The sequence below is a fragment of the Diabrotica undecimpunctata genome, chromosome 3 (genome assembly GCF_040954645.1).
Source record: "Diabrotica undecimpunctata isolate CICGRU chromosome 3, icDiaUnde3, whole genome shotgun sequence".
Classification (NCBI taxonomy): domain Eukaryota; kingdom Metazoa; phylum Arthropoda; class Insecta; order Coleoptera; family Chrysomelidae; genus Diabrotica; species Diabrotica undecimpunctata.
The window spans coordinates 118,316,197-118,330,927 of NC_092805.1; positions in this window are offsets into that span (position 1 = coordinate 118,316,197).

Sequence of the window (14,731 nt, forward strand, 5' to 3'; positions counted from 1 at the left end):
TTTATAAACTTGTATATTTTAATTGGTATTTTATTAAACGACGAAAGTTCATAATCAGAAAGGACTGTAAACCAAGTCAATATACATTCAGAAAACTGATATATGACTTAATAAAAGTAAAAACATAGTAAAAGTGCTGCTAGTGATAAAATGGAACGTAAAAATTAAATGCAGAGAAAATATGCTGGAAATAAATAATACTAAACAGCGATTTTAAAAATATAATTGCAAAAAAATGAGATAATAATAACCAAGCAAGATAATCTGATAAAAACTGCCAAAAAAAAAATAAATGACATTAAATGTCAACAAAGAAAGTATGAAAAATTATGTAGAAATTTCAATAAATTTAAGATGATAAATCCTTGCACATTTTTAGAATCTCGATGCAGTTGATCGCAATAATTGGATTGTTTGTATGTCTTAAGGAAGCAGTAACTCAAAAGAAAGAGATTTATCGACGTAATATTCTAGCGAGCAAGATATGTGCATGGTATAAGATCAATGCAGAAAATCTAGAGAATCTAGGAAATGCGGAAATAAGAAAACAAAGTGTAACGTAAGATAATTGAAACAAATGTGTCGATTTTTACAAATATAGTAAATCTACGTGGTAAAACTGAAATTAAAAAACAAATTTTCATTTAACTAATTGGCAAAACATTTAAATATCCCAAATATTATTGATATTTATTGGGTTAATTAGTGAGCAATCACAAAACGTTGTAAAATAAGTTGTTATCCATAAAAGAATATTCGGCCCAGGTACCACCTTCTAGAGTTGATAAGTGACTCTTTGTATTCAGTGAAGGCGACTTAGTAACAAGGCATTTACTTATCACCCACACCAGAAAAAGTGATTAATGCGCTACTTACCTTAATTCATAGATAGATCCATATTAACAGATAAACATAGATTTATATTATACTATAATCTGGTCTTTAAATACCAATTAGGTATTTTCGATCGGTATATTCGATCGAATCGAAACTTACGGTAACAAATAAAACAAGTTATTTTCATTAGAGTCTCAGCACCTAACATGTGGGCACTCCTGTCCTTTTCTCTGATTTTGTTCCACACTAACTTTATGTCAATAAGTTACATAATTCCCCCAACTAGTTCAGGTTTATAAATATGGTTGGTACAAGAAAAGCTCTGTTCTCAGTACAAGTCCCATTCCAGACATTCAGAGATGTCTCGGGATGTATACGCATGTCTTGCTGATAAGGAAAAATCGTTTGATCGAGTAACAACACGTTTAGATAATACCAATACTAAAAGAAGCAAGAATTGACAACAAAGGTCTGAGAATACTTGGAAACCTCCACTGGAATCAAACTTCATATCCCAGAATTTAAGGTGAACATACCGAATACGTAAAAAATCATGCGTGGAATGGGGCAAGGTTTTATTTTGTCTCTTCTAATATTCTCCAGTCTCCTAGTCTCCAGATCTTGATGTTGACGAAGCCGCACTAAGTCACCCTCCTACTGGCGATTTCCTCTGGAGTTTTCTTACATTGGCATGCCTGCTGAAGTACTGAATCTCGGTCTAGTCGACCTTGCCTTTCAACGGCATCATCCAATAATCTTCGTGTCCTCTGTGATGCGGATTCTCGCTGCTACCCACTTAATCTTAATTTTACCTTAAAATAATTACACTAATGAATATATTTGTCAATTTTGCTAAAAAATTAATTATTGATGAATAATTAAAATTTCCGAGTAATGATGTATGAATCATCAATTTGTAGAATGAATTAGCAATAAATCAACCGTATGGTTTCAAGAACAAAATATGATTGATTAATACTCAGTATGTTGAAATGTCGGTTGGTAGTTTAGATTTATTTCCTAGATGGCTCTAGGATTTATTGTCCCGGACAAACTGCATTTTCGCTAGGCGTGTCGTTCTAGCCTTTTATTGTATTAGATTATATCTTATACACGTCACAGGTCCATGTAATACTTCGTGATTGGTTTTCAACAGTAAGACTGGTATGTAGAGAGGATTTTCTCCTATAATATGTCTGTTATAAATGGTCGTACTATAACCAATTGGTGTAGATGTCGAGTTACAAAATCTTGTCTGAAGGTTATTAAACATATATAGTACTATTCACAAAAAATATTTAAAACGTTTTTGTAAGTCTCATGAAATATAAATTTTCCATATTTTGTGCAACAATATGTTTATTTCCAACTAACCATTGTTTCAATATCTGGATACTAGCCTATCCGTTTTGGAATCAGCTGACATTGACAATATAGAAAAACTAATTCATTACCATTCAAAAGTTAACGAGCATTCAATTAAAATTAGAATGTTTTCTTATATTGGCAATATCATTTGATGAATTCTTCAAAAACTTATGTATATTATATCGTATACATTCCATAGTCTTATTTCTATGTGTTACATTTAATATAAATAAAAAAATTATCAAAAATATTTTCATGATATAGATAATCTGTAAAAATAAGGATGAGTGAAAATCCAGAACAAGGAGTATGTATATAAATGATATATAAAGCAGTATGTGTTTTTCATTTAGATGTGGAAAAATTAATTTTTGTAAGATTGTGACAAAATTATTAATCTCCCCCAGAAGTTCTTTATTTGTCTACATAAGTACATTGAAAAACAAAGAATTTATTTCACCACTGTTGTAATATTTTAGAAAGTTAATTGTCATTTTTTAATATTTCAATTCGTATGAGATGAAATAATGATCTACAAAAGTAGTTTTAAGTTTATATATTGAAATATTTTAAAGACTTGTCTGTTAAAGGTTGCGAATTTTTTTATTGATGTTGTTTTATTCATACTCGACGATTTAGCTCTAATATTACTAAAATGATAGTTTTTGCTAGACATTTATTAAATTTATGAAAAATTAAGCATCTTGCAAGGAGTTGTAACAATACTTTTGTTACGGCTAAAATACCTACATCGGCTGAACTGACTTTTCGTCGTATACATTTGTCGTGCATAAATTAAGAACGTTTTGACATAAAAAAATTAAAAACAAAAGATAAAAATACAAAACTTTATTTATAAAGTCATAGTACCTTAAACTATTTTTCAATGTAGTTGCCTTGGTTGTCAAGTCATTTATTGTATCGTAGAATCAGTTTTTCAATCAAGGTGTTGTAGTCTTCCATCGCCAACGTCTGATCCAGGATATCACTACATATTTAAGCTCTTCATCGTTTAGAAACTCCTTTCCATCTAAGAATTTCTTCAGGTTCGGGAACCGATGATAATCGGAAGTCGTGAGGTCTGAACTGTAGGGAGGGTGCTTGAAATTCGTATTCTTGATGATTCACAGGACCGAAAATTGTCGTAAATCAGGAATACCTTCGTCTACAACATGCCACGTCGTTTATTCTGTATTGCACTTATTAATCTTTGAAGGCTTTCCCAATAGGCTTCTAAAGTTATTGTTTTACACTACGTGGATTAAACCCTTAATGTCCCAACACCCAGTTACTATCAGTTTTCTTGTTTCAAATTCGGTTTTTTTTTATTTTGACGGTGACTCCGTGATGGCACACAAATTTCGTCTTTCGTTACCATGCGGTCGAGAATTTTGTCATCAACACTGTCATATTATCAGATCCAGAAATCATCAAGGGCTGCTCCCATTCATTTTGGCTTCTGTCAAAACTTTTGATACCCACCGATCGCACATTTTTTATAGCCAAGGTGCTTAGTGGAAAAGAGTCATGCAATGTGATCAAAGTGAATCGCCGGTTTTTCTGAATCTACTTTTTCCCTTCAACTCCTTGGACACAAGAGATGGTCTCCCACTCCGTTCTTCATCGTGTTATCGTGTACACTGATTCTTCCTTGCTTGCACTCTTTTTCCTCACTGAAGATTCGTTCATTACATTTTCATCATAAACAGCCTTTATTTGTCTATAAATGTCGATAGGGCGAACATTTTGCACATTCAAAAACTGAATCACACTGCGTACTTCAAATTTGGCGAGATGTTCAATGGCGCCGCCGTTTCAAAATGTTACAGAATTAAGACACGTGACCACACAGTAACGAGAATTAGCGCACACTGATTCGACAGACAGCAGACAGAGGTAACAGTGGCGCAGGAAGTTGCAACGGTGGGGATGGGCGTAGCCGCCAAAATTTATAATCTCGGAGATTCAGATTACCCAAACTAAGAAATCCTCAACTTTGTAACTATTTTTTACATCCTAATATAAAATCTTAAGTCATATAAAGTAATAACCTTTCAAAATTGCAAAGACTTCTTCGGTCTATCGTAGATAATTGCTTTACCAGACAATGCATCGTCAATAAACGGACAAAAACAAATACCGTTTCTTTAGATTAGTTTTAAATTTGTCGAAAAAGAGATTATATATGTGATTTTTTTACTTCTTATTAACTATTTATACACGAGATTGAAACAAAAACGTAAGAAAGCATTGTGGGTAAGTCGTAAATACACCGACAGAGAAAAGTGAACGAATTTGAAAAGTGCTACGCAGATGTAAAAAATGTTAATGACCAACTCAAGATTAGGGATCCCGCCATTCTGATGGATAACCTTGATAAGATAGAAAAAGGCAGACAAAGTAATGTTATTGGGGATTTTGAACTAAGCGATAGAAATTAAAGGTGAGACTAGTTCGCTGATTTTTTTCAAGGAAAATAATCTATATATAATGAATACCTTTTTCAAACTACCTAAACGGAGATTTTATATGTGGAAATCTCCAGCAGGAAGCTTAAACGGATAAAACAACAGCGATCTTCTAACAAACTGGATTAGGATTTTATTAGAAACAACAGTTGGGTAATTGCAAACATTCTAGATAGCTATTTTGAGAATAACGAACAACAAGAATCCATCGAGGGCCATTGGAACCAAATCAAAACGATTATAAGCCGCTCAATATAGCAGCAGAAGTATATAAACGAATTACTAAATAGCTAAGGACGAAAATACGAGCTGCAAAAGAAACATAAATACTTCGAAAACAAATATTTAGATATTGAAGAGTTACAGGGAAAATATTATGCATTTAATATGTATAAAAAATAAAAGAAGCCGCAGGTCAGTATAAAAACATACAAATAACATCGTTGATAGACGCGGCACACTTAGTATCACAGATTATCACTGATTTGAATAAAATAGATAGATGGAAAGATTATATTGAAGAACTATTTAATGATGAAATGCCCGATCTTGAAATTAAAGAGCTAGTGACAGGACCTGACATAACTATGAACAAAATTAAAAGGGTAAGAAGATTAGCAAAGACCAGAAAAACTACGGGACGGGATGAAATACCGAGTGAAATAATAAAGCTTCTCGGAAGTTCAGATAAAAGATCTCCCCTTCATATTTTTAATAAAATTTTTGATACTGGCTATATACCAACGGATTGGCTGTTATAGACTTTTATGACAAGACATAAAAAAGTAAATGCAAGGAGATATAGTAACTACCGAATCATCAGATTAATCAGCTATGTTTTAAAAATATTTCTTCGAATTTTGCACTCAAGGATGTACCAAAAAATAGAAGAGCAACTTAGTGAGACACGGTGTTTGTTCTGCAATAACCTTAGAATCAGAAAAGTACGATTTAGTATTTAGGTTAAATTACAAAGATGCAGAAATGCCGGACTTCTAGTTTATATGTATATTATTGATTTTGAAAAGGCCTTTGATCGAGTAAAACATACTAAAATGATAGCCATTCTTCAGCAGGTAGGTAATAAAGACCTACGTATCATTAAAAATCTTTACTGGCAGATAATTCTGAAGGGCTTCAAATACGAAGAGTAGTAAGACAGATATGCATTTTGTTTCCATTAATATTTAACATCTATTCGGACTTCGTTTTCAATAAAACATTAGATAGTGTTTAATGTGGTATCAAAATTAATGGCGTCAAGATGGCGTTGTTAATTGCAAACAGTTACGAAGAACCTCAACGCCTGATTAATAGTACTACCACAACGTGTGACGAATGTGGACTGAAGCTAAGTACCACAAACGCAAAGGTGATAGTTGTCAGTAGAACCAACAGTATCAGTTATCTTAGTAATCTAAATGAGAACTGAGACAACAGTAAAAATTTAGAATACGTATAGGGAAAGCTAGAGCTGCATTTTATAAGATAAAGAAAATCTTATGTGAAAACAATTTCGCTTTATAAGCTGTAAACTGCATTATATTGAGTATGATTGACAACGTATAATAAGGATTTCTGCAGTCTTCATAATGAACCCTTTTTTATTCTGGACTTACAGTGTTGCTGATTGGCCCATAATGCACCAGTCCGGCGTAAGAAAGTACGAATTTTGTATATCTATTGATATATGTAGAAACTTTGTAGATACGATATCACAATAAAATATCACTTTGAGACTGAAAATTAGATTCGTGACTTAACATTCTTGTATACCATAAAACTCATTCAGTAAATTTTCTCAATAAAACTTCTTACTATAACATACCAATAAAGTAATAAATAAAACTGCCACTGGTATTTGCGATAGCAAATTCTGGATGAACCGGCCACTGGTATTTGCGATAGCAAATTTTTATGTGCAATGAAAACAAGATCAGATAATATTTAGCTTCCTAAAATAGTCTACTTTGATACCTTTAAGTTCTAGCTAGAATTACGAAACATTATTTCCCCTTTATCACAATCTATGTGATTACTTATATTTTTTTACCCCAACTCAAATCTTAAACACTATAGAACTGTACGACTTCAAAATCTGTGTTAGAAAATTTTCACAATTTTCGCTTCAAAATTCGATCAAAGCTTTGATTAACTTATGCTGAATCTACAAAAAACAAACCTCTTTCAGGGTAAAATGTACAGTTTCTCACTCTGAACGTATGCAAAATAAACCTCCGTATTCACGACATTCATTACTGAAAGATTTAAGCACTCGAAGAAAATCTACAAAGCAGTATTTTCTGATATAGCCATAAATAGCTGAAAAATAGTACATTATTTTTAAATAATTATCAGCCAAAAATGACTCCACAATATACAATGCCTAATTTTAAGGCAATCCCAATATATTTTTTTCCATAGCTAATGTTAAAGTGTTGCTATAACAACTGTTTTGAGTAGATAAAGTATCACTTTAACCGCAAGGGTAGATAAAGTGACACTTTAACAGCAAGAGTAGATAAAATGTTTTAATTTTTTTTTATTCAATAAAATTTACAAATTCAAACACATTAAGGATTAAAAACAACTGAAATTTAACAACTAACATTAGAAATATCTATTTTTGGAGCATCACAACTTGTACTCGTTTGTTTGCTTAAACACTTGATTCGAGGTACTGGATTGATTTTCTGGTCCGCCAAGTATACACTTGGATACAGCAATCTTATTGCTTATTGACTCTTCAATGTAAGATTCTGTAACAGATGACGATTTCCATCCACCTAAACGTTTAACTTTTACTAGATCAGCTCCAGAATTTGCGAACATAGTAGCTGAAGAACGACGGAAACAATGCCCCGTGTACATTTCTGAATTTGCAAGTTTCAAAAAATCTGCAATCTTCTTGGGGATATTATATATAGTGTTAATCACCACTGGTTGAGCAGTGCACTTTTGCTGTCGGTAATTTACAAAAAACTTACTGTGAGGTACGTTTTTGGGGCGCAAGGCAATATACTTTCTCACAATTTCCAAGAAACTCAGTCCCATTTTATTGTCAGTAATACAAAACGACCTTTCCTATTTGGTTTTAGTATCAGATAATGAAACGATTATCACCGATTTTCTGTCATCCACGTTAAACACTTCTAACTTGTACAATTCATCGGACCTAGTCGCTCCATACACACCAAAAATAGCAATAACCTTCATCAACAAATAGACGTCATCAGGAGCTTCTGTCAGAAATTTAATAATGTCATCTGACTCCAGGATTTTGGACTTTTTAGCTTTGTATCCTCCACTCAGGTTTTTTAGTAAGGTGGTTAACTTGCTGAATTTAGAAATGTCACAATTTTCATTCACCAACAACTTACGCTTCAGCATCGAATAATACGACCATAATGACGATGGCATCGCTTTCTTCGACTTTTCAGAAAAATACGCCAGAAGTATTTTTTCACTCACGCCATTGATATACTTAACGCTTTTCCACTTTTTAAAAGACTGGTATTCTTTCTCATACATCATCCTAGATTTTTGTGGCAACAATAAACTTTCTGCTTCCAACGCTGCATTTTCTACATCTGATGGCAGGTTTTTCTTTTCTTGTGTTAATTCTTTACCGTCCATTTCGTATTTATTCACTTTGTATACAAAACGCAACAATATTCTCCGCAAAAACCAAAACGTAACATTTGTTTGACATTTGTTGACAGAGTAATTCATATCCCTAGCAACGGAGCAACACAATTGCGATTTTTGTGCTAAAAATTACAATTTTCTTTGAAATTCTATTTTTCACCTGAACTTGAAGTCTTGCTATAGAAAAAAATGTTGTATTGCACACGACGATAAAATCGCATTATCTTCTCGATATAATTAGCTAAAAAACGCTTTCGAAGATAAAGTACAATTTTATCGTCTTGTACAATAAATAACTATAAATTGAGCTATCTAATGCCGTTGTGTAAAAAGTAAAGTTATCCTCAGAATCATATCTTTTAGACTGGAGGAACATTTATCAGCGGGTGCTACAATTTATTGCCATTGATATTGGGAACTAAATTGATAAATATTTAGGATAATTTCTAGAGTAAAATATCTGAAATAGTGGCATTCAATACCATGGGTCTAGCAAGAATTATCATAAACGATATTTTATGAATTTATGTAGGTAGATATTTTTAAAAAAATAGAAAGCTAGTTTCAAAAAAGATATGATATAAAGATTATTTTTGTTGGTTCTTTTTAAACCTGAAAGTTTATATAGATCATTGATTTTTCTTATATGAATACTAATCTATTTGTAAATTGTCAAAAGTCTCTTGAAAGAGAAGTATTAATAAATGACATTCTTGTTTCAAAAGATTACCTAAGATGTATATTATAATGTAACAAAGGTGCGTCTGATAATTTCTCGTCAAAATTATGATTACTTTTGAATTTTCGTTTGGAGTACATCTCTATACTTATTTAACTAGCTCAAAATATTTCGCTATGTTGTTTTAAATTCTGCATTGAACAATATCTACTGAAATTAATATTCGTACTTAAAAATTAGTCAAATGATAAGCGAGTTTTCGAACAAATACTTGTATTAATACGGTCAAATTCAAAATTTGATACTTAAATCTTAAAAAGTGTACAAAAAATGACTTAAATAGGACCCAAAGTCCTAAAAAAGTCTAACTAAATATTTATTAAATGTCAAACTAAAGGTAGTACACTTTCTGTGTGAAAACAAAATTAAAATATTAATTTAACAAATCAATAAAAATCCTGCACAAGCTTCATTCTATTCTCTCCAGGGCGTTTTAGAAGATACAGCTTATTGGAACGGATTATATAATACGGAATAATAATTGTGTGCTTATAATTTATTTACATTAAAGAGAAATCACTAGCTTACAAACGCGATTCGTGATGACACCTAAACAACACGAGAACGACTGACCGTTAACGACCAATACTCATAACTCTCTCCTATATATGATGTTGCTCATATAAAATTAAAGCGTCACAAATCGTGGAACGCAATATTAGAGAGTCTCAAATATGCAGAAATTTCTTCGAACTATGGTTAGGTGTATGTCAAACACTTCCTTTTTTTCTAGTTTTGTCCCATTTCTGGATAATTGGGTATTATACTCCAATAAGACGACTCTGCTTTCGACTAGAAACGCTAATTCTGTCTTGAGCGGATAGTACCAGTTTATTAATTCTGTTTTGAGTCTTATCGTCTTATCAATAAATACTTAGCTAACATTTTCATCTTCGAACAAGTTTCACATTTCGGAAACCGTTCAATACAGCCATAAGAATAAAAAAAAGAGAATTCAGAACATTTTATAAAAGAATTAACATCAACAGAAAAAATCAAGGCAACTGCAAACCAATGCAGAAATGTGAACGACGACCCTTTAACAACAAGGAAAGATGTAATAAATCAATGGATAGAATATTTTAACTGGATACTTAGTATAACGGAAGAAGAACAAAACCTAGAAGGCAAAACAGATGAGATAAGCGGAACAGAGGAGAGGACAGAGGAACCACCAACGATTCTTGAAGTTAAAGATGCAGCGTATAAAATATTATCCGCTATAGTATGCTACCGTATGGCACCATATGCAGAACGAATAATAGAAAAATACAAGGTTGAACAAAACTAAGCCTTGAAAAAATTAAATGTAGAGTACAAATCTAGGAAGAACTGCCTGATCATATGAATACATATGTCACAAATCTCAACCACCGGTGCAATATATAACAAATCAGTGCAAATCCTTGCCTATTCTGATGATATCAATATTGTTGGGAGAACGGAAAACGCTATACGAGAGGCGTATTTAGCACTAAAACAAGCGGCTACAAAAATGGGATTAATAATAAACACCAATAAAATGAAATATATGAAAATAAGCACGCAACTACAAATCCTATGACCACTTGTGATATGAAGAAAATGACGTCATCGAAGCAGCTAATGAATTTGTATCCCTTGGAGTACTCGTCAATACTGAAAATATCACGGCAACAGGTGCTATTTTGGGTTCAATCTCCCTTTTAAATCATCAATTATATCGAAAAACACAAAAGTAAAACTCTACGAAACAATAATACGCCCAGTTTTCAAATGAAAACATGTTAATGTTTCGAAAAAAAGTACCAAGGTGAATCTATGGAGATAGCACTTAGCATTTTATAGAATATACCAGAAACCAATATTGCAAAATACATTAAGTACGCTTGAGGTGGGTAGTGCATGTAATGATAAGGGAACAAACTGATCAAGCTAGAAAAGTGCTCCTTGATAGACTCATTGGTCAGAGAAGAAGAGGAAGAGCCAGAACAAAGTTCTTTGATAACATAGATGAAAATATGGGAATACGTTTAGAAGGCTAGGACCCCCACAGGGTTGTAAAGCCAAAATTATCATGATTATGAAGTTTAAGTTTGTACGACATTTTGCATTTACTTGAACTCATAATGGATTTTCTGAATACTAAATATTCAACAAACGGAAAACGTTTTTTAGTAAATCAGTAATTTAGAATGGGGTATATAGAGAGATGAGCTATGCTTGAATATTGTCCAATTCTTTTACTTACAATATTATTGTTTTAAATTTCTTTAATTTGAATTTTTAAAAGATTAGGTATTAAGTATTTTAGTGTATAACTCCTTCCCTTATAATATTATCAAATTATTTGCGTATTTTATCAGTATTTGTCAGTTTGTATTGTAATTTACAATTACAATATTTTTTAGGACTGTTTATACAATGCAGACTTTATAAACTAACTATATATTATACTATTGATACATAATATATAATATGGCAAATACAGATTTTTAATTTGTTATATCGATTGTAAAGACTTTACTAGGTTTGTAAGTATAGTTGTAAGTTTTATTACTGCTTTTGTTAAAAATATCGCACTTGTTTTTATTGATTTCAAGATAGTTTTGGCGAGAAATTTTAAGATCAAAGACGTTGAATTTATATATTACGACTGATAATATTAAAGACGTTTATGTTTCAAAATTGTAAATTTACATTGTAATATTATAACATCAGGTGTTACCACTAAGACCAAGCCTTAACATTATAATAATGTAATAAAAATACTTCTGCACATAATTACAAATGATGCTTTTATTTCTTGTGTAGATGTAGAATCCAACAATTATTCCTTTCAAGTATTATTCAATCATTTCAGAGAAAAACGAGCGTAGGACACATAGATGTGGGAGATGCGCCACATCGATTCAAAATTATGATAGACGAGTCATCGCCTACCTATTGAAGTATATTAGTTTATTATCTTTTTGTATGTGGTCGCCTCCCGTCAAACTCGCGATGGAGCGATTTCAGCTGCTTGGTAGATTTTATCAATGGAGGTTGATTTTGGCATCCTGTAATGAGCCTACACATTTCATTAAGTGCTACTTTTTTTGGCATGAGCGAATCAGACCGAAGAAGCATAATCACCAGCAGAAAACGAGACTACCACTGCCGTTCTCTTTAGTATATGTGGTATGGCAATCCAGTTCGAGCCTGTAATTTTACGGAGGATATTTCTACCACAGACTTTCATTTTTGTGTTGGTAGAGTATTGTTTATACATCAATGCTCCATCCAAGATACCGCTTAAGTGTTTAGGATAGTGGAAGAGTTCCAGCAGTATTTCTCTCAGCGTAGATAAAGTTCATGGCATCTTTAGCAGCTGGTCGTTGCTATGATTATTAAAAAGTTTTGGAGCCAGTACACTGCCTTCTGGTAGGTCACTTTGGTGTATTAGCCACCTATTTCAACCATCTTGGAATTCAACAACAACAGCGGTTCTAAAGAAAGCTTCTAATGGCCGAGTGGAGTGTATAGTCTTTCGCCATGAGGTATGCGTTTTGTACTAGAACTCTTAGGTTGACTGTTTATAGGCAACAGTGAGGTTTATGAAAGCAACAACTGTGATTTTTCGAATTTCGTAACTATTTTCAGTATACTGGGTTAGGTTTAATATTTATAAAGTAGCATTTTTGTTCTGCGAAAACCGGCCTGTTGGCGAATGAGAAGTGACTCTAATACAAATGATACGCGATGTTGAATCATAGATTTCAAAGATGTGAGAGAGGATCGATATAGGATGGAACGTCTTCAGATCTTTTGGTGGTTTTCCGGGTTTAAATTAGCATTAACCTTCTGGCTTTTCTGCATGAGTTAGGGAAATGACCAGTTACTAGACAGTCATTAAGGAGTACCAGCAGTAATTTTTTAGTTTTTACACCAAAACGGTTAATGTGCTCTGCAAAATGTAATCAAGGCCTGCAGTTTTCCTTATTTTATCTTTGGCTATTGCCACCTTTAACTTTTGTATATTGAAGAGGTTGGCACTGTTGGTTGTTTTTTCTTCCTCGTTCCTAATTATTTTGATACTTATTTTGGAAGTTATCTCTTCAAGTTAACCGTTTTCTAGAAGCTTGACTGACCGTTACAGACGCATGCCTCGGAGAGTATGTAGGATCACGATTTAAACCGCTCAGAACGCTCCATACTTTGTGGCTACTTCTGTCCATATCTAAATTCTTAATTGTCTTTAGGTAGTTTTCTCTATTGGCTGTTGATATTGAATTAATTAGATTTTGACCGATCCAAACCGTGTTCTCAGAAAAGGAATTGTCTTAGTTAGGTATACTGTGAACATCTTTAACAAACCAAATGTACATTTTTTAAATATTTAAATGTTCCATAATTTTGGTTTAGTGATCAATAATGAGAATGCTTTTTGAATGTCGTATTTTGATTATGGACTAATTTTAACAAGACTTCTACGACAACCAAGTGTAATTATGCGGTAGAAAAGTTGGTCATCGTTAGTACTCACTATAAGCTTAAGAAAAATATAACAAAACGGAGACGAGGTAAATTTTAGGACATATAACTGTTACTTTTCTGTCCGTGAAACGGATCCTTCCTTTTAACGGTTACAATTAAAGCAAGCCATAAAAAAGAAAAGAAATTTCATAAAGTTAAAATAACCAGAAATAATAATGAATAATAATTACAGTTTAGTTTATTTAGACAATGGTTCTGTGAAATTTCCACTTCAGAAAAAGTTCTTAAAATACAAACATTATTCCCATTTAAATAGTAATTACTTTAAAATGCCACAAGAAAATAGCTTCAGAACAATATTAAAATATATAACTATTTATTAATAATTTTTTTACATAGTCATTACATCTAATAGTTTTTCTGAAATTCTTATGATTGCCCCTGTTGACTATGCAACTAGTAATATTTTAGTTTTCCTGAAGTTCAAAAATTGGAAGTGGTGCATTCGCCAAAATTTAGACTGTCAAAAACGCTCTCATCAAAATTTTAACTGGCGACATGCATCGACGAAATGTTAATTAGTTAAGGGCAATGTTCATGTAAAATGTATATATCTAACAAATCCACGAAGTATGGCCTCAAATTAGGCTATTATTGATGAATGCTCGAAACCCTTATTTCTGCAATAGTTACATCTACACAGATAAAATGTGAAGCGATGGAATAACATTACCCATCGAACCACAGTCCGTTCTTCGCTTAGTTGGTTTACACCAACGCTTAATGAATTTACACCAATGGAGCTGCTTTATTAGTAACGCAAAAAGGTTTATCTTATAAAGGCACTCTGAAAAAGAACAAGCCGGAGATATCATAGGAAGTTTTACCATCGTATCGCCTAGTGAACCAGTGGCATCTAGCTTATGTGGGTTCGTCAAAAAGGCATTAAAATTAATGGTCTTCCTATTAATTAACCAAAGATTTGCTGATAATATTGCCATAATAGTGCAGAAGAGCTGCAAGATTTAGTGAATATCATAAATAGAGTGTAAGAGGAATACAGACAAGACAACCGCTTATGGAAGCTCAGTTGAATATAAATAATAGAGTAGTCGAACGGGTTGAAAGAGTTAAATACCTTTTATCAACATTAAACAGCAAGTGAGATTGTAATCTGGAAATAAAGATAAGAGTAGTAACGGCTAGAAACGCCTTC